At 35.1% G+C, this 21,041-nt stretch overlaps 1 pseudogene across 1 annotated transcript; it reads right to left on the bottom strand.

Annotated features, from left to right (window-relative positions):
- Window positions 1-18,922: 18,922 nt before the first annotated feature.
- Window positions 18,923-19,424, bottom strand: LOC307105815 (DNA replication complex GINS protein PSF2-like; annotated as a pseudogene). Its single transcript has one exon. The product of its transcript is annotated as a DNA replication complex GINS protein PSF2-like (transcript).
- Between the last annotated feature and the right edge of the window lie 1,617 nt (window positions 19,425-21,041).

Genomic DNA, 21,041 nt, shown 5'->3' on the forward strand with positions numbered 1-21,041 from the left:
CAATTGTCTTTATCAGGTTTAGTGATAAACAGAAAATATCAAATTGTATGTTTTATTATAAATGTAGAAATTTGTTATCAAGTTTCTTATTAACAGTATGCTTATAGATTTCTTAAAAAACATAAAATGTTTACATTTTTACATGGCATTTTATAATACTGTAATGTTATTGAGGGAATTATCTTTGACTCCACTGTACTGATAAAAAAGAGTAAGGCATATATCAGGGTTAAGTGACTGTTGACTATACTACTACTAATAAATGACAAATTTAGGAATTGAAACCAAGGGCTGCTGACTCAAAATCTTCTATCCTTTTTTTCTAATTAATGTTAAGAAATGGGATGTTGTTTGGAGAAAATTTTAGAGCCATCAAATATTAAAAGATATTCCAAGTCATGAGCAAGTGTTATTTAACCACAGAAATAATTCCTTGCTTCAATTATTAGAGTGGAGATAGAATATCAACTTTATGGTTGAGAAATAGTAAAGGCAGATATATGGCCTTGACCAACATTATTGGAAGTAAGGTATAAAAATATGGCATCTATTATTATCATAAAGATTCTCTAAAATTAATGGACAAATATCTATAGGATCTCATGTGCGTTCCACCATAATAACTGCTGGGTGATATAAAATTATAAGACCTGTTTTTTTCATATTTAATCATTTGAACAAGAATATTTACTAAATAACATACAACACAACTGCTACTATTGTAGATAGAAAAAAATGAAAGATGAATTTTCTTTATTCAGATGTTTTCTTCCTTCCTTTCCTTCCTTGCTGCCTTTCTTTGTGCCACAAGCATTCACTGAAGGCCCACTATATGTTTGGCATGTTGCACAAATATGAATAGGAAATAATGTCTAAAATATGGTTGATCTCCATATTTTAGACATTAAAATATGGAGATCAAAATTCATAGTCTAGTCATAGAGACTGAATTTTTACTTATTAAGTAATTAAAAAACTACAATCTCACCTGTGAATTTCTAACTAGAATTGTGGTCATGTACAATATGGAAGTCAGCTGATTCGTCTACTTTGTTAATTGAATTTGAGCAGCAGAGCTAGCAAATCAATCCTCTATGGATAAGTGAGAGAAATAAACCTGGTGCAACTGTGACACCCTGGGGATCACAGGTCCTGTCTAGCCATGTTCCTCACCCCGTGCATTTTACAAGAATATTGCTGTGCAGAAATTCAAGTGCAGCACTGCCAGATTATCACCTGCCTTTTTTTCCCTATGAATCTGGAAATTAAAGTTATTGTGTGAAATTTCTCAATTTTAAAGATGGCAAATAAATTAGGCTTTTGGAAACGATGGAGCAAAACAAAATAATCATGACTATCGGTTTGCAAACCCTTTTTAAAAATTTACATAAGCATAGGAAGTATAACATCATAATATTTTTTAACAAGAACAGTTATAACAAGTCTGATCAAAATTGAACTTGTTTTGGGTCCTAGGAAAATTGGTAAGCTATAAATTAGGAAGTAAAACAATAAATAAAAAAAGAGAAGGATGGAGGGGAGGAAAAGATACAATTGAGGAGGAAGGGGAAGAAAAAGATGAAGAGGGTAAAGGGGGATAAATGTGATGGAAGGAGACTTGACTTGGGGTGGTGAACACACAAGACAATATATAGATGATGTATTATAGAATTGTACACCTGAAATCTATATAATTTTATTTACTAATGTCACCCCAATAAATTCAATAAAAATGTGAAAAAAATATTAAAGGGGGAGGGAAGGAAAAAAATCTCTTTGTTCAGTTGTTGTGATGGCTACATTTTCACCTTAAAGTGTATTAAAAGAGGGGAAAAAACTTTGTGTAACTTTTTTAAAGAGTCAATTAACGAAATACTCTCAACTTGCATTTTTCTTATGAGTGGTTAACAGATGTTTCCCCAAGTTATTGAGTTTACTTAAGTGTCAGAGGCTGGACATTTGTATATAAAATCTCTCTTTAGTCAAAAAGAAGCAAATTAGTGGGATCTCTTACCAGTGTAAATATTTCAGGCTGTAATAAGCTCCATAATGCCCTGGCATAAAATGCTTGGCCAGAACACATTAGCTTGTTCTCTCTAATTTCGGTAACAGTAGTATTTTCTTTTTTTGAGCTTGAAATAACAAATCACACTTAACACAAAATTCCCTAAATGTAAGAATCTTTTAAAACTCTGCCTCTTTAGCATGTGAGTCTCATTCCTAAGTAGTTTAAATGGCAGACTATTAACTTTGTTTTTCACTTCCTTTGAGTCATGACTTGACTTTCAAAACAATCTGGTCAACCAGACTCCAAGTCTCCTTGCAGAAGAAACATTGAGGAATCCTGTACTTCTCTGGCTTTACAATTCCCCTTCAGGGCAGGGCACGTACAAGTGACCCTGGCTTTTGACAAACCTTAGCTGAACAAAATGTAACAAGCCCTGTCTGTTTTGAGCAGAGTTTTCTATTCTGACAGATACAGCTCAGGAGCATTTGATGTCTGCTTGCTGGTCATAGATAATGGTGCATCTTGGGACCATTGTCATTCCTGTCAATAAGAAGGCCTGGGGGGACATGCAACAAAGCTACCTTTTGATTCACCGTTTTCCTTTCCTTCCCAAGACATTTGTAAGCCTGTGGTCAGCTAGGTCATTTTATTTTATCCTGATGTGCCTTGATAATAGCATGATGTCTACAAAATGTTGACAGGCCATCGATGTCTGTTTCCCTGGCTCCTCGGTTGTTTTTCAGTTCTTCTCAATGTCAAACATACTTTGAAAGCCACTGATTATGTTGGTTGGGACTGCATTTGATAAGACATGTATTCTTTGATAAAAATTAAACTCATGGGGGTTGATCTTGGAATCTAAGGTAATTTTTTGAGCAACACAGGAGACTTTGTCACTCTACTGCTGGCACTCAAGAAGTGTTTGAAAAATGGTTCATTCTTTTTCAGTCAGATAAGCAATGTTTTTTAGTATGAGTTTTGAAGACTGAAATGAGAGCAAACTGAGGTGTGAAAAAGAAAAATTGTGACTGTGGCACATTACAGTGATACATATAAACTTAATAAATTCTGGTATAATAATGGATAACATAATATGCTGGAATGTCTATATATGAAAAGAGGAGTTTACATATTTCTGTCTTAGAAAAAAGATTTCCATTGTTTTGTATTCTTAACCACTAGTTAAAGTATATATTAATAAATTATATGTGGATGTGCATGCACATAAGTATGTACATAAGTGTGCATATGCTTATATATACATATATATATATACACTAATATATACAAATACATACATAATGAAGTACATGTTACAAAATAAAAAAAATACCTCTATGTAGAATGTGAGTATCAAAGGGAATATGCAAATTTCACAATGGCATGTCTTCAAAGATAATATTGTATTATAGGGTTTTGGAAGGGTTTTCATGTCTTATTTCTGGTCAGATTCTTTGGTGGTCATTCATCTTACTTTATAGATAAGTAAACAAAGGTTTGGAAAATTTGTGTAAGTTTCCCATTGACACATAGAAATTGAGAGCTAGGAAATAAAACCAAGATTCTTTCCAAAACCACAATAATGTTTGTAAAGTTTTTGGCACACAGTAAAGTCTCAATAAATTTCAGCTGGCATTATTAGAATTGTTTAGCATACATTAAAAAAATTTCTGTAGCTGGCTGAATTATTTTATGTATTCTACTGGAAAGAGTATATTTTTTTCTTAAATATAGTGAGCAAAATTCTATAATTATATACAAAAAGCACAATCACATCAAGATATTCTAGGGTTATAGTTAATTCACTTAAAAATCAAATGTAAATAATCATTAGGTAGGAAGTCATTATTTGCTTAGGTTTCTGATGGAGAAAAAATACATTATTGATAATGACTTCAAATGTTAATTTTTCAGTCTTCAAATGATATCAGAGTCTTTGACTAATAAGCAGGTCAGAATATTTGAGTTTAAAATATATTTTTAAGTTAGCATCAAAGGGAATTTTATCTATAAATTTTCCAAATATAAGACACTTTTTGTTTGAGTCCTCATGCTACTTTGTCTTGATTAAAGCAACTGAATTTCTCAAATCATCCTGTTCTGCAGAAGGGCCTTGTCTTTGGCTGATCTATACCTGCATGGAAAGTATCTACAGGAAAAGAACCACTAGAATGGAGCAGACAGACACTTGTTGAACAATAGGTCATGATTCAACAAATCAGCATGACAGGTATCTGTGATAAATACTACAGGTAGAATCCTCAGAATACCACCTTATATGTAAGGCAAAATTAGCCTGGACCAAATGCTTCTATGAGCTTGCTCTAAAAACTTAAAATGAAACCTCAGAAGGATTCAACTACTCCAAGTATGTAACTGAGTGACAAAGCAGAAGGGAACACTATTTTTAAAAAATACAGTTAAACCCAGTAACCAATAATATAAAATAATGTTTCTAGGAGGTACTAAATGAAACCTAAATAGAGAAAGGTAGCATGTTTTTAGATCAGAAGAAACACCATTGTTAAGGTGACTGGTTTATAGATTTAATTCATCTATACAATAGTCTCCCCTCATCTGTGGGACTACATTCCTAGACCCCCAGTGGAGGCCTGAAACTTCAGGTAATACCAAACCCCATATATACTGTTTTCTCTATATTTACATACCTATGATAAAACTTAACTTATAAATTAGGTTCAGTAAAAAATTAACAATAATCTACACTAATGGAAGGAAATTATGCAAATTGACCGTACCTTCACAACACCCACCAGCCAATCAGGAGTGGGTATGCAAATTAACCCACCAAAGATGGTGGGTTAATTTGCATATGCAGGCACAGAGTAGGCGGGGTGGGTGCCTGCTATGAGGGGCATGGTGGAGGGAGATACAGGAGCGGTGCTCTGGCTCCGAGTGAAGACTTGCAGGCTCCCGGGTGGCTGGGAGTGAAGCCAGGGGAAGGAAGGCCTATTCTTGCATGAATCTTCGTGCAACGGGCCTCTAGTAACTAATAAAAAATGCAAAAATTATAACAATATAGTGTAGTAAAAGTTTTGAGACTTTGGCCTGTGTGTGTGTGTGTGTGTGTGCATGTGTGTGTGTCTGATAATGAAGAGGGCTAAATGACTAACAGGCTGGGGGCATATTCAGCTTGGATAGTCTGGACAAAGGGAAGATTCACATCCCAGATCGGACAGAGTAGGTGGTGCAAAATTCCATCAAGCTGCTCAGAATTACATGCAATTTAAAAGTTATAAATTGTTTATTTCTGGAATTTTCCATTTAATATTTTGGAATTTAGTCTAATTGATGCTCATTCTTAGTTCAATCTGTTTCATGTTTTAGGCCCAGAATAATTCCCCCTGTTATTTCCATAGACTTTTAAGTCTGCAATCTGAGAAAACATTTTCATGTTTTGTTTTCTTAGATTTGACATTGTCCAACTCTGCTAAGTTATATACCAGTTTCCACTGTTTCTGTCATGAGGCATTATGGGTTAAATAGTTAAAAATATTTCCTAGTTTAAACAAATTTAAGTTTTTATTTATTTATTTATTTATTTACTTACTTATTGATTGATTGATTGATTGATTGTTCTCCATGTAGTTTAGGAATGAGTTTTGACAGAAGAAAGAAGAAGAAAAAGGCATCTTTAAGATATTGAAATGTATTTTTCTTTCTTTTTTTTTTTTAAATATTTCTTTATTGATTTCAGAGAGGAAGGAAGAGAGAGCAATAGAAACATCAATGATGAGAGAGGATCATTGATTGGCTGCCTCCTGCACGCCCCCTACTGGGGATCAAGCCTGCAACCCAGGCATGTGCCCTATGGCCAGAATTGAACCTGGGATTCTTCAGTCCGCAGGCTAATGCTCTATCCACTGAGCCAAGCTGACTAGGGCTGTATTTTTATTTCTGATCCTACTATGTCTCTGCATTCAACATTATAATTCAATTTAGAGCTAAATATTTTTACCTATATAGTGGAAGATGATTTCAGGATATGTTTACACTTTTTAGAGCTAAGTGTCTCTGTATTTCTCCAAATCATCACATATTCTATTTCTAGTTTTTCTTAGAATAATCACTATAATACATATTCAGGGTTTACTGACCATTTATAATATTTCAGGCATTGGTCTGTAGCATTAATAGATATTTAGTCTATTGTTTTTATGTTATTTAGAGGTGAGAAATATTACCCCAGCTTAGTTGATAAAATTAAACAAATAGAGCTTAAGTAACATGCCCAAGGCAATACAGTTTATAAATAATGGTACTGTAGTTTCAATCCAGACAGCTGGACCTTAGACTCTGCATCTTTAAACTACTATTCTATGTGCTATAATGGAAATGGGAAGTAAGCTAACCACACACATCAAAGTCAATTTTCAGCATGTTTTACCTTCTTTCCTTTTTGACATCCTGCTTAGATACCAAAATTAGAATTTGTAGAAAACTTGGGAAAAAATTAAACACAATATTTGAGTAAATTACGTTAATATAACATACTTGCTAATCTTGTCTCTTTAGAATGTAAGAATCAATGATGACGACCTTGGACTCTAATGAACACTGAATTGCTGGAGAGGCGAAGCTCCTGTTCAGCAGTTACATTTGCAGAGGACGAGGACGAGGACGAGAGGACAACCTGCCAGTTCTCCAGATAATCTAGCTGCCTTGGTTTATTAGATTAGAATATGGCCCTGATGTTTTTTAAGTAGAAGCTTTTCCTTCCTTCCTTTCTTCCTTCATTTCTTCCTTCCTTCCTTCCTTCCTTCCTTCCTTCCTTCCTTCCTTCCTTCCTTCCTTCCTTCCTTCCTTCCTTCCTTCTTTCCATGAAGCAAATGCTGGGAATAAATGAATAAGTCTTCATGAGTCTCTGATCTCGTGAAGCTGTGTGGCAATAGAAGGCAGATAACTAAGCGGTACATACTTGATTGTATAGTAACTAAGGTGATATGCCCTTAAAAGAAAAGTATTGGTACTATGAGAGTGTAAAGCACATTAGCTGAGCCAGTCTTGATGACTAGAGAAGGTGTACCTAAGAAAGTGACACATACATAAAAAAAGAAATTATAAGAAGAAAACTCTCCTGTTGTGGATTTGTGAAAAATTCCTGGATCCATGCAACATAAGTCAAGTAAAACTTGTAAAAGCAGATTTATATCCTTAACACAAAGCTTCAGGGAAAAAAATAAGTTGAATGAATCAGGATTATAGCATAATTTATGAAAGCTTTCATACACTTTAGGAAAGTGACTTAACCTTTCTGAGACTCAGTTATCTCATCTGCAATTGACTTTAATCAAACATGTTTGTCTCATTGTTTGCTACATGTTTGTTGAGAGGATGAAATAAGATAACCTTTCAAAGAAAACAGGACAGTGCCAAGCACATATCAGGAATGTACAATTGTTTATTTCCTGCTCCATTTAAAAAAATCAATCATTCTTTTAGCTAACATAAGGTTTGTCATCTCAGTCAACAGTCATGCAAGTAAATTATTATCTGTACCCAAACTCCCAGAACAGCAGCCTGTAATCCTTGCCAATGCTGACAACCTTGAACTTGTTTTTTTTATTTAATATTTTTATTAATTTCAGAGAGGAAGGAAGAAGGAGAGAGAGATAGAAACATCAATGATGAGAGAATCATTGATTGGTTGCCTCCTGCATGCCCCCACTGGGGATTGAGCCCGCAACCCAGGCATGTGCCCTTGACCAGAATCAAACCTGAGACCCTTCGGTCCCCAAGCCAACACTCTATCCACTGAGCCAAACCAGCTAGGGCCTGAACCTGTTTTTTATAATCAATCTGTTTGCTTTGTGCTAACAGAGTTAATATGTTCACTCCTTTTTAATGGACAGAAAGAAGAGAGACCAAGCTTAGGAAAGAATGGTCTTTCCTAATTGAGATAAAAAATATCTGGAAGTCAGGAAGGCAAACCAACTCTATTTTTTTTTTCTTTTTGCATTTTTTGCATTTTTGCATTTTTTGCAGTACCATGAATCTCAGGAGAGGCATAAGTCATGTCATAGCTCTCCTTTGCTAATTTTGGCTTTCATTTTGGGGCTTTAAAATCTGGCATGTCATTCAGTTTGACCTGGTCCTGTTGGAACAGAGATTCAAGTTGCCATATATTTTTCTATGCCTTTCTCACATCTTTTATCCATCAAGACACACTCTTTTGTTATTTCCTAGTTCTTTCTTCCATTTCTTGTGATCCCACATCACATATATGCACATTCTCTCTCTCTCTCTCTCTCTCTCTCTCTCTCTCTCTCTCTCTCTCTCTCTCTCTCTCTCTCTTTCATCTGTATGTATGATGTTTCTCTGGAAAATCCACATTAATTAAATCACGAAGAACAAGCTTGGCCATAGAAGTCTTCCTTGTGATTGGAGAACAGGTTTAAGAGACAAGATATAGGCAGTGGCCCAGCTAAATTTTGGAAATTATTACCAGAGAACCTCCTTTTGTATATAGTCAAACCTGGGTTCTCAAACTTCTCCCATCTAGAATAATTTGGTTCTGGACCAAGTTGTTCACAGAAATAATGTCTTGGTAGTTGAACCAAATTTTGTTTCTTGATCTCATCACTCTTTTACGCTGACACATCAGCATGACCAAAAGCGTCTCTCAGGCCACAAACATAGGAGAGAATGCAAATCATTACAACTAAACCTCACATGATAACATTTCAGGGAATTGTGCTGTGAATATAAAAGTGATCATAGGCAACTGAAGAGGTAGAAAAACTATTGTTGATTTGGATAAGTGAAAAGCAGCTAGCTGGAGAAGCCAAGATGCTACATAAGACTTTCCAAAAGATACCCCTGTAACAAGTCCAGGAAGTGATTCATTTATGGCTAGGAGGAGGTGGTTCAATAAATTTAACCAAAAAAAAATGTTTTTTATAGATTAAACAGTACATTGGACATGTACTGTCTATAAGAAGGGCTAAAACAAAGAATCATTTGTGGGTCTGGAATGGATTATTTCAATTTACATTATTCCTATTGGGGAAAAATGATTTGGTTTCTGAACAAATGGCTTCTGGAACAGCCTTCAGGAATATATTAAGTTAGAGAACCAAGGTTCCACTGTATCTGTTCATCAGTTATATGTATTCATTGGAAAACTGAGTATTCAGGTCCTCTGCCCATTTTTTATCAGATTTTTTTGTTGTTTTTGAGTTCTTCATATATTTTGGATATTTGCTTCTTATCAGATATATCATTTGCAAATATATTCTCCTGCTTATTTTTTCTAATAAACTATTTCCACATTTTGAGTTAAATAAAAATGGAATGATTTTATCTATATCAGCATCCATATAGGTATTGGTATCTTTTTATTATAAATATATTCTGTTATTGCTAATACTTTCCATTTTACCTGTCAAGCCCATCCACATTATCTTTGGAGAACCCTGGAATGTAAACATGATTAAATAAAAAGAAGTGTAAAGTATCACCTATTTGTTCAAAATTATAAAGGAGGACATTTCAGTCACCAAGTTAGACTAGGTGTTTGGGATCTATTTGTGACTTTTTCCTCATCTCAGTAATCTCTGTGGTGTTATCTCTGCTGCTGGTTCTCATTAGTTCTCACTGGTTATTTGAAATCACTTCTTTCACAATCTATTCTAAACTGTGGTCTCTAACATAATTTCTTAGGACTTTTTCTTATATACAGTATGCTAAGGTTTTTCAGAAATTTAGCATATTTAAACCATTTAATGGATAGTTGCCAAAAACACACAATTAATTTTATCCAAATTAAAATAATTTATCATTATGTAAACTTATAAAAATAAAGCATAATGTTACATTATAGTCTTATTATAAATAATATTACTTATTAAACATTAGGAGTGGGATTATTTTGGTTTTAGTCTTTCACAAAGGTATCTATATTTGGCCTGTTGTCAGCTTGGACCATTTGTCAGTGTCCACATTCAGTTTTATTGTTGTTTTATTTTAATCACTCAGTATTTTTATTCAACAAGCCAACATTAACACATCACTCTGATAACTTACCAATGAAGTCAACATAAATATTTGCTAAACATCTCCTATTTGCTTAGAAGCATTTTAGATTCTTGGATATATTAGGACCATATGATAAAACAGACAAGATTCATAACCCTTGAGGCCCTTGAGGAACTTATATGTTAAAGGGGGAAGAGAGACAATAAATGATATGCAAAGATTAAGTATCTATAAAATGGTAGAACAGAGTAAGAGGGATAACAAATGCTTTGTGAAGAGATGGAGGTTTTAAGGCAGTCCTCATTGAGAAGTTGAGATATAAGCAAAGCCTTGAAGAAGGTGAGATTTAGGCAAGTGGATATCTGGAGTAAGAGTTTTCAGACATAGGGAACAGCTGGAATAAAGGTTTATGGCTTGGCAAGTCCAAATAACATTATTGAGGCCAGTGAGGCTACATCAAAGTGAGAGTGGGAAAATAATAAGAGAATGACATTTGGATCAAGCATGAATACTTACAAAAGACTGCTTTCAAGGTCAATCTATGTTATCACAAATGGCAGTGTTTCATCTTTTCTTATGGTTGAGTAGAATTCCATTGCATACATGCACCACATCTTCTTCAAAATAAGTCAGACAGAAAATGTTGAGAACCATATGATTTCGCTCACATGTGGGGTATAAATCTGAAAGCAACAAATGAGCAAACAAGAAAAAAACAAAACACCTCATAGTTATTACCAGAGGGATGCGGGGGGTGGGTGGTAATGGGCACTAAAGGGTAAAGGGGGTAAAATATATAGTGAAGGGAGATGATTTGACTTTGGGTGGTGAGTACACAGTGCAATATGAAGATCATCTATCAAAGAAATGTACACTTGAAACTTATATAATCTTATTAACCAATGTCACCCCAATAAATTTAATAAAAATATATATGAATATATATATTTATAGTTAAATTAAAATAAATAAAAAATCAACTGTAAGACAACCATCTTACCTAATAATAGACAAACATGTAAATTGTCCGTACCTCCGCTACGCCACCAGCCAATCAGGAGTGATATGCAAATGAACCCAACAAAGATGGCGGTTAATTTGCATACACAGTTGCCGAGTGAAGGGGGTGGATGGGATGCTTGCATCGTGGTGAAGACACAGGTGTTCTGCCCCACCACCAGTCTCTCAGGGCCTCTGGGCAGCATGGGAAGGCGGGGCTGGAGCAGAAAGAGGCGGCTCCCAGAGCGGAAAAAGGCAGCTCTGGGGCCTGAGCAGAAAGGGGCTGGACTGGAGTGGAAAGGCAGTGCCAGCAGCCAGGGAAAGGAAAGCCCATTCTTGCACAAATCTTCGTGCATTGGGTTTCTAGTTTACAATAAAATGTATAGAAATTATTATTTTAAAATAATAAAAACAAAATATGCTAATTAGACTAGATGTCCTTCCGGACGACCTTCCAGATGAAGCCAGGACTGCAAGGAAAGCCTGAGTCCCAGGTGCTGGACGGAAGCTGGTGCCGGTAGCTGGGAGAAGGAAGGCCTACTCTTGCGTGAATTTCGTGCATCAGGCCTCTAGTTTTAAAAAAGACTTCTTGCAATGCAGTAAAAGTAAATAGGAAGTCAAGAGACTTTTCTAATTTTCAAGATTTGGTGATGGAACACAATACAATTATAAAAATCATGATTAACAAGCACTTGACATGAAAATACCTATATTGAGAGACCTTGTATTTTCTCAGCTGAATTTTTGTCAAGTTGAACTGAACAGTACAATACTTTTAGCATATGATAACCTGTGAGAGCAGTGAAGACTAGAATAAGACTGCAAAAAATGAATTTATTATAGTATTTAGTTCCATTTAGTACTGGATGGCATTTCTTCCTACTCTGTGGTCTCATTTTCAATAATACATCAATTTTTCTTAGTGGGTGAAGAACATCGTTAAAGATGCTAAAAATGAAAAAATAGTGATTATTATTTGTATCATAGTGTCCTAAGTAATACTGATAGCTCACCCTCAAGTTAAAACCCCATATTATGTCCAAAAAAATAACTTCATGCTATTTAAGGTATGCATTATGTCTATTTGAGTTTTCTCCTTGAAATCATAGCAGGTATTTTTTTCTGCTATTTTCAGTGACTCAAAATAACTTTTTTTCTCATCCCTGATGTACAACTTCCCCCTCAAAATAGCATTTACAAGATGAAAAATAAAGATAATTTCTGCCCAACGAAGTATGTGTGATTGTACATGATTGTGCCATTGTGTATAATAACAAGGTTGTACATAGTCTCAGTTTTCAAAATGATATTGAACATGAAATTAAGAGTTTGAGATATATTGACTACCAACTGATCTCTACAAATAAAATGATATAGGAATCATCATTCAGGTGCAAACCCTTTTATTGACTTAACTGGTCCTTTCTTGTCACCTCTTGCAATGAGCCACGAATCTTGATCCCAAGGTACTTTTTGAAATCCATGTGAGAGCTAAGAAAATTTCCATACTCTAAATAAATATCCCCTTCCTTTAGTGTGATTTTTGGTAATGAACAAAACAGAGACCTTCTTTCTGGGGCTTCCAAGTCACCTGCACTTTTTCATACACTGCAACCTCATACCCTCCAGCTATAAAGCCAGGCATCTGCTGGTACACATTCATGACAGTAAGTGCTCTTTCATACTTTGTTCCATTGAAATGATACATTACCTACCAAAAGGGGAATATGACAGAGACATTTTTGAAAGTGTCTCATTTATTCCCTAGAATACATTTTTTTTCAACGTTTTTGTTGGTTTATTCCTACATTTGTCTTGGAGTTGGGGTGGGGGTGGGGGGTAAAGATTACTAGCAAATCTATAGAGCAAGTGGTATTTGTCACCAATTGGAAATCATCATTGGATGGAATTAGCTTCCTAATCACATCAGTGGGGATAAGGGAACAATATTTGGCAGGGAGGGCAATGTTAGTAAATAGTTCTCAAGTGACTGAGACAAATGATCGCTTCCAATCAAAATCATCTGAACGTCACTCAAACAGCATCTTGCAGGACAGTAGCTTGTGTTCCCCATACTGTGTTTTTATTATTTTTTCTCAAACTCAATTTATTTGTGTTTTCCTGTTTGTTACAAATATGAAACTCAGAATTTGTATCCTTCACAACTGTGATTGCATTTGTTTTGTTTAGGTTTATTTTCTTCACTTGTAAGTCTCCATTAGATTTTTAGCTCTTTAATGGAAGTTTCTAATTAATTTCAAAAAGGCCAGAGGGCAAGGCAGTTGCTTGGTTCTTCACACATGGCATTATTAACCCCAAAGAACTTACTGAAAATTTTACACTATGCCATGTGTTTTGAACAATATAAAACTTTAGAGAACTATCATCTTTGAAAATCATATATACTCTATAAAGTTTACTATGAGCTGACAGTGTTTATCTTCCGGATTTGCAGATATAAATAGAAAAACCTTTAAATACTAACAATTGCATTTGAGTCTTGATATTTTTTGGCAAGTAATCACACTCCTCTGTGGGGCCCTATCCATGACATGTAAATATTTGACAAGAAGCTAAAATATAGCTATCTGAGCCTCTTATGCATTTAATGATCCCCAGAAAGGAGACTGAGAGTAAAATGTCAATGCAAAAAAAAAAAAAGGCAATGGATAAATGAGGTTCACCAACCAATATGGTGGCACTCTTTTAATGGCCTACTGAGTGTACTAATAAGAAAATTTGATATTTAAAAAAAAAAATATATATATATATATATATATATATATATATATATATATATATATTATTTATTTTAGAGAGGAAGGGAGAAGGAGAGAGAAAGGGAGAGAGAGAGAGAGAGAGAGAGAGAGAGAGAGAGAGAGAGAGAGAGAGAGAAACATCAATGATGAGAGGTAATCATTGTTCAGCTGCCTCCTGCACACCCCCAAAGGGGATCAAGCCTGAAACCAGGCAGGTATCCTGACCAGGAATAGAAGAACCATGACCTCCCGTCTGAACCACTGACCACACTGGCCAAGCATGGAAAATTCCATATTGATGGTTCCTGTTCATGATGTTATTTACCATAAAGTTTTGAAAAGCACAAGTTTTTATTTAGGCTACATAGCCAAAGGAAACTGAGAGGAACAATCTTTCTGATCTGTTTCTTTTCTTCTGTAAGACATGCCTGCATTGGGTTCTATAGCAAACATGTATAGCATTTGGTTCTGAATATTGATAAAAGGACGTTTGTAGAATCAAAGGAGCTTGCATTGGAAAGAACTTAGAAAGCTTCTTAAAAGCACAAGTTGCAAACTAAGACCTCCCAAGCTAAACCTAAAACAAATGTATCTTGTTCAACTAACAAGACTGCTATTAAAAAAAGAAAGAAAGAAATTTGGAATTTGCACACACTTAAGCTGGATTTGGGCCCAATAATTTCCAAATCTCCACACCCATTTACCATGCATCTCACTTGAATCACTTAGACGCATTATCTGCATGTCTTCATCATTCTATGAGGAGGGAGACTGAGACTTAACGTCAATAGTTAGCCTGCCCCAAACCATATAGCTAGTTAGCAGGAGACCTGAGAGTGTAACCTAAAGTTCTGGTTCCATCTCAGAACTCGGACTGTATCTAAAAGTTTTAATGTGAGGCACTAAGTATTGTGTAAAATGGCATGTCATTGAATTTCTTTCTAAAAATACGGCATTGAAGCTCTCAGAGAATGTACGTGGAGAAAATCATTTCTTGGAGAATAGAGAACTAGAAGTTGCTGAGTGTACACAGGGACACAGGTTGTCTCTCAAGCCATAAGGGTTAGTAAGACATGACTATACCTTCCAGCTGTATCTCTGTTACTACTAGAAATGCCAGTGACCTACAAAGAGAGTAAACACTTCAAGTCCCATTCAACCACTGGTTATCTGGAGAAATATGCAAGAGACAGACCAGTAATGTGTAAATACATGTATCCATTTGATGGGAGGAGCTGGGAGGTGAACTTACCAGCACTCAAACAAAACCTAAGGAAACCAAAGGAATACACAGACAGTCCCTTTTATGAATACGAATGATGATATAGACTATAAAGTGACTATGGGACTTATTCAAAATATACCAAAAAAACAGGATTGGTGAAAACCAATAATTTCTTTGCACCATTGGCTTGGTTTTGGTGCTTTACACTAACAAAGTCAAATGTAAGAAGGGTGCTTCCTTTAGCTTAACATGTAGGTCAACCAGTGAAATCCCTTACTTGCCATACTTTTTGGTACAATGGAAGCAGTTTTCAGAGACAGAAGCACGCAGTTAAAATGATCTATTCATCTAGTTCTGTTCTGTGGTGTTAACCTTTTGCACTCGGATGTCGAGTGTGACTCGACACGGTTAGCATTAGAATAAAGGAATCGAGAAAAAAGAAAGCAAGTGCAAAGGGTTAAAAATTCCTCCTCTGGATTGTACTCTCACTTGACTCCTTTGGCATCAAGAAGTGTTTAAAAGCATAAAATTAAAAATGAAAGACAAGATGCTTATTAATCAGCTCTATGTGCTAGGCTAACAGGCAACTGTCAAGGCCACGTGTTTTTCTGCAGGTGATTCATTACCGAGAGGGGTCAGCACAGACACCAAAGAACTAGAACATTGACATCCTTAAACCCAAAATACTTTAATAGTGAAAATGAGAATTTATATTTTGGCTGTTTTTTTCCTTCCCCCCTTTATCATCACCAATTAATGTTTATTTTTCTCCTTCCTAGAGTTTCTGCCACTGTTTGTTTAATGGTGTATATATTCTTTTATAATAAGTGTGTTATCACTTTGCCTAATTATTATGTGTGATTAATCCTGTGTGCTCTGAAAAACTGTTAGGATTTTTTTTTAATTTAACCAGAGGGAATATCTTTAAGTCTTTGTGTTGCATATAATGCAAGGTGACAAGAACTCCTGTGAATGGAGCAGAGTATGAAAAGTCTGTATTTAAATGATTGTGTTAAAAAAGTTGCAAAGGTAGCATCATTTTTCTCTCGTATGACCATTTCTGTAGTAATAGGTAATATAGAAAAATTTCCCTGTAACAAGAATATTTTGGTGATCAGAGTAACAGGAATAGTGTATTTCACAACAGGATGAGTTTCAAAACATGATATTGTTTCTGATAATAAAATATGGATGAGAGTGTTATCAAAAGTATTTATGGCCCTTGTTGGGGTAGCTCAGTTGGTTAGAGTGTCATCCTGATACTCCAAGGTTTCAGGTTTGACCTCTATTCATGGAATGTACAAGAAGCAACCAATGAATGCTTAAATAAGTGGGACAATAAATTGATCTCTCTCTCTCTCTCTCTCTCTCTCTCTCTCTCTCTCTCTCTCATCAATTAAAAAAGTATTTATGACATCGCTTGGTTCAAAGACTAGAATATTAGATTAGAATATTAGATGGTATATAGACATATAAGTGCTATGCTAGAAGAGAGAGAGGGAGAGAGAGAGAAAGAGAGAGAGAGAGAGAGAGAGAGACTATAATATATCTATACAAGACAAGTAGTAAATTCTTATTTTCATGAAAGCAGTTATCTCCCCTCAAATTTTCAGCTTCTGACTTGCAAAACTGCCTTTCTAGGTAGGCATTGGGAATTTCCAGATTTCTGTACAAAATTAGATGGGCAAAGGAGCCAAGCAGATGGAGACAAAAATGTCAGCTTTGCTCCTGACGTAGGTAAAAGAATGTACCTTAGGAATCATACAGTTGTAGGCTAGGTTGTAAAACTGAGACCTCACTCCCCAAGGACAAAGTCTTTATCTCCAGTTTATGGAAAACTAGGAACAAACAAGAACACACATCTCAGATCCAAAGTGAGAAAGATAGGGAAGAGGGCAAGCTCTGTGTGCCCTGTTCGTTACCACGAGCAGGTAAAGCAGACATCTCTCTGCTTCCCCAGTAGAACACAATTACTTCAACTCTCTTTCAGAGTCACTTTTCAGTATGTGAGTTAGAACCTTTCTTCTTTGATTTTCTTTCCTGCACTCGAAGTCAAAATTACACAGTGTCTTTATTCTTGTTGATAATTTATTGCATGACATTGACTGTTTATGCTGGCATTTTTCACTGTTTAAATTAAATTGTTTTGATTTAAATATTTCATTTTATAAATTTCCAAATTTTACTAATTACTCCAGCTATTTAGGATAGCATTTTAAAAACAGTGTTTAAATTCTTCTTTAAAAGGTTTTATTATTCAACAGCAATAAGTTAATTTTAATTAATTTTATCAGAACAGATATCACGTAGAAAAATTATAAAACTATATATATTGTTTATTAACTGCACACATAGAGGTGATATTGGGAATCACAACTCCATAACTGTTGGACAACTCTTGGGAATAAAATAGCAATTTCCCCATGTTAGATGCTAACAGGTAAACTGAATGAACAGATTCCACCAATATTTAAAGTTTTTAATGTTACAAATGAGTTCATTTCTTGCGTATTAACTTCTTTAAAATAGCTTGGATTGATGGCAATGCTACTTACAGGGTATTATTCATAGCTAAATGGTTTCTGCTTTGTCTTTAGTAGTACTCAGAGTAGAGAAACCACTTTTTCTGAGCTTCCCTTTCCAGAAACTCCAGGAAGAGGAGATTTTAAAAGCAATTTTAGCAAGCTAAGGATATTCACTTTCATGTTTATTAAAAGTGAAGGAAGTTATGTTATGTGCTCAAAAGTGTCTTCAATCCTACACCAGTAGCAATTCTAATAATTTATGCTGTAGAGTTATGGTTAGTTTATATTATTGTTTAGTGAAATAAATGGATTCTGAAACCATGAATTTCATAGGAATAGATTTTCTTTGGATGGGAAAAACTCAAAGTATACTACGAAATTTATATGGTGTTCTATGACAAATTTGGCAGATGTATAATAACAGAATCAGAATCTACCTCTTTAAAAACAGTTAACTTTTGGAACCTGTCTTTACAAACTATTGAAAGTCTCCAACTTCTCACTTTTGTTGCTCTTCTTTAACTTTTTCTACCATTGGAATAAATGTTGCATCATTCTTGCACAAGCAATAGAATTACTAAAAGGACAAATATCAGGCCAATAAGCCAATACAGCTGTTTTGTTCACATGTAGTTCACAGTTGGAATCAAACTGGTTTCTAACCTGACAAAAACATCACATCTTTTCTTAGTGCAAACATTCTTGATAGACTCCTTAATATCAATACACCTTGTAGCTCAGCCTACAGTGTTACTTATAATCACTTTCTACTTTATTACTTAATGAAAAATAATGTCAAATTTAACCCATTAATATTTATAGTATTTATAATTTTGCCACATCACTAAGCACTTCAGTTAGTACAAATGACTTTATTTTTTTAACATAACATTTTCTTTTTTCCTATTTAATCATGATTTAATCTATTGTCTAAGATAAATAACCAAGATAGGATTTTCAACAGTTTAGTCTCTGTGTGAGCAATTTCTAGATTCTAAGATTAGCCCAAAAGATCCTATCAATAAAGACAAAAAAAAAAAAAAAAGCCCTAGGGCCACATCACCACTTGTATGTCTATCTTTTCAAAGCAGCACCTAAGGTCACCTCATATAACAGTTCTGTGGGAGCCCTGAGACTCTGCGAGGGAGGATTGCTTATTTGCCGAAGCTTTTTTCTCCCCCCATAAAAGAACAGTTGGCTTCTAGTGACAGATGTGAAATTAAAGAATATCTTGAGGACTAAGCGTAACCTGATTCCAACAATGTTATGAATCCACTCCTTGCTTCAGTACACGTTTTTCTTCTCTTCAAAAATGGTCCTCGAAAACCAGACCTATGAGTACCTCTATCCTGAGCACCTTAAGTCTCCTGTCAGCAGACACAGGCTTCTGCAAATCAAAGTCTTGAGACTAGGCACTTTCAGAAGGTTGCAGGTTTGTGCAGAGTGTGTACATGTGATTGAGCGCTTGTGTGAGGAAAACCCCGCTGGTGTGGATCTCCACGAAGGTCAAGTTATCCAGCTTGGCACGTGCCTCCTGCTGCCTCACAAAGCTGCCGGCAGACACCTGGAGTTTGGCATGGGAGTGTCCCACACATCCTTGATCTGCTTTGGGGATGTTGTCTGAAACATGATTTATTAGGAGTTTGGTTAGTAAGAGCTATGCATAGGGGTAAAATTTTCTTCATTCTTCCACGATCCCTAATCTTCCCCAACTTTTGCCCATCCATCCACTCTGGAGGAAGCAAAGGACACTTCTGTCTTTGTTTCAGGTTAATCACCAACCTGAGAGGCACTTGCACTTGAAAGCCAGGGTTAAAGGGCCCCTTACCTCCGACCCATGAGGTAGGTATTTCCAGACTGAAGTTGGGGATCTCCTTCTCCGCCAGAAACTCCACCTCAGCCAAGTTCATGGCAGCACAAGTGGTTACCCAGGACTCTACGCTGCCTCTGGCCCCTCAGCGTCCTAACATAACATTTTCTATGAAGAAACTATTGTGCTGCTTCACATTATGATACAACTTCCTTAATTAAGGCAGCTATTCCAGAATTTTTCTTGCTATTGCAGCTGCACCATTAGAATAGACCCCAAATTTAACCTCCAAAATTACATTTGTATGCAATGCAAGAAGTTATACATTTATACAGTGCAGAGGTATTTGTTAAAACGTAAGCAAAAAAAGAAAAAAAAATTCCATCTTAAAATCATCAAACTTAAATTATTCCTACAGTAAAAGAAATGTCCTTTTTAACAATATCTGTGCATCAATAAAGTTATAATGAAAAATACTTTGCTAGCATTATTTGCTTTCCTAACTAGTCCTCAGTACCATTCAGGTTAGGACGTGGCAAGTCACTGAGAAGGGGTACTTTCATGCCTTCTTTGTAGCAGTCTCTGAACATATACAAGCAAAAGCATTTGATGCGGTATTCCACAACACTTTTTCTCAGTCTTAGCAGCCCAAAGTGCCACTCTACAAAAAGCTCAGAATGTAAAATATTGAACATCTCCTTCTGTAGAATTTTAAGTTTAATACTCTGTCTTTCAAATAATTCTTTAATTTTGAACTTAATTATTTATGCTTTTTATGTCAATGCCATTAAGTTTTGGAAGTTTAATTGCCTCATTTGCTATTGCATTGTCACAAATAATACAATGTTGTTTTAGTAACTTACCATCACTTATGGTAAATATATGAGAGGTAAACCTTTTAAGTAAAACTGCTAGGCACTCATTTGCTCCCCATTTCTTCATAATAATTACTATTGTCACCCCTCATGTTCACAGAGTTGAAGCTTGTTTCATCACATGTGAATTAGGGTTAAAATAAATAATAGAATGTTTAGATCTTTAGGCACATGGAAAAATATTGGTGTTTTGTTTCTTTGCTAATCATATGAATTTAAGGTTTTGTTATAGTATGTATACCCTGTTTGTACATTTTCCTTATTGTATACCAATTCCATTCAAAGGTTCTCCAGTGATCAGTTCACAATAAATGTAAATGAACACACAGAATGTAAGTCAATGTAGGTTTACAGTTTCCTCAACAATACTAGATATGACATAATATTTTCAAAAGCAGTTGAATTAATTTTCATGTCCAGCAAGAGTGTATAGGAAATGCAATTGCTTCGTATTATCAACAGACACTGGTAATGTCAAATTTTAAAATGTTTGCTAGCCAGGCGGGTATATATGGACTTTCCTTATGGCTTTAATTGATATTTCTCTATTATTATCCTATAATACTTTTGAGGAAAACAAAAAATTTAATGTGGTTGGGATTATTAATTTTTTAATTGCTTAGTGCTTTTTTTTTCCTTAAAATAAACTTTTCCTATCTAAAGTAAGAGGATATTTTTCTATATTATCCTAAAAATGTTAATATTTTTGCAGTTCACACTTTGGCCTATAACCACCTTAAGATGATTTTTGTGTGAGTTATGGCTTCAGTTTCAATTTTTTTTTCCATATGCTTGCCTCCCTCTGTATGGTTACACCTTTGTTATCTGTCAAGTATCTATAT

Source organism: Cnephaeus nilssonii (assembly GCF_951640355.1).
Source record: "Cnephaeus nilssonii genome assembly, chromosome: 10".
Classification (NCBI taxonomy): domain Eukaryota; kingdom Metazoa; phylum Chordata; class Mammalia; order Chiroptera; family Vespertilionidae; genus Cnephaeus; species Cnephaeus nilssonii.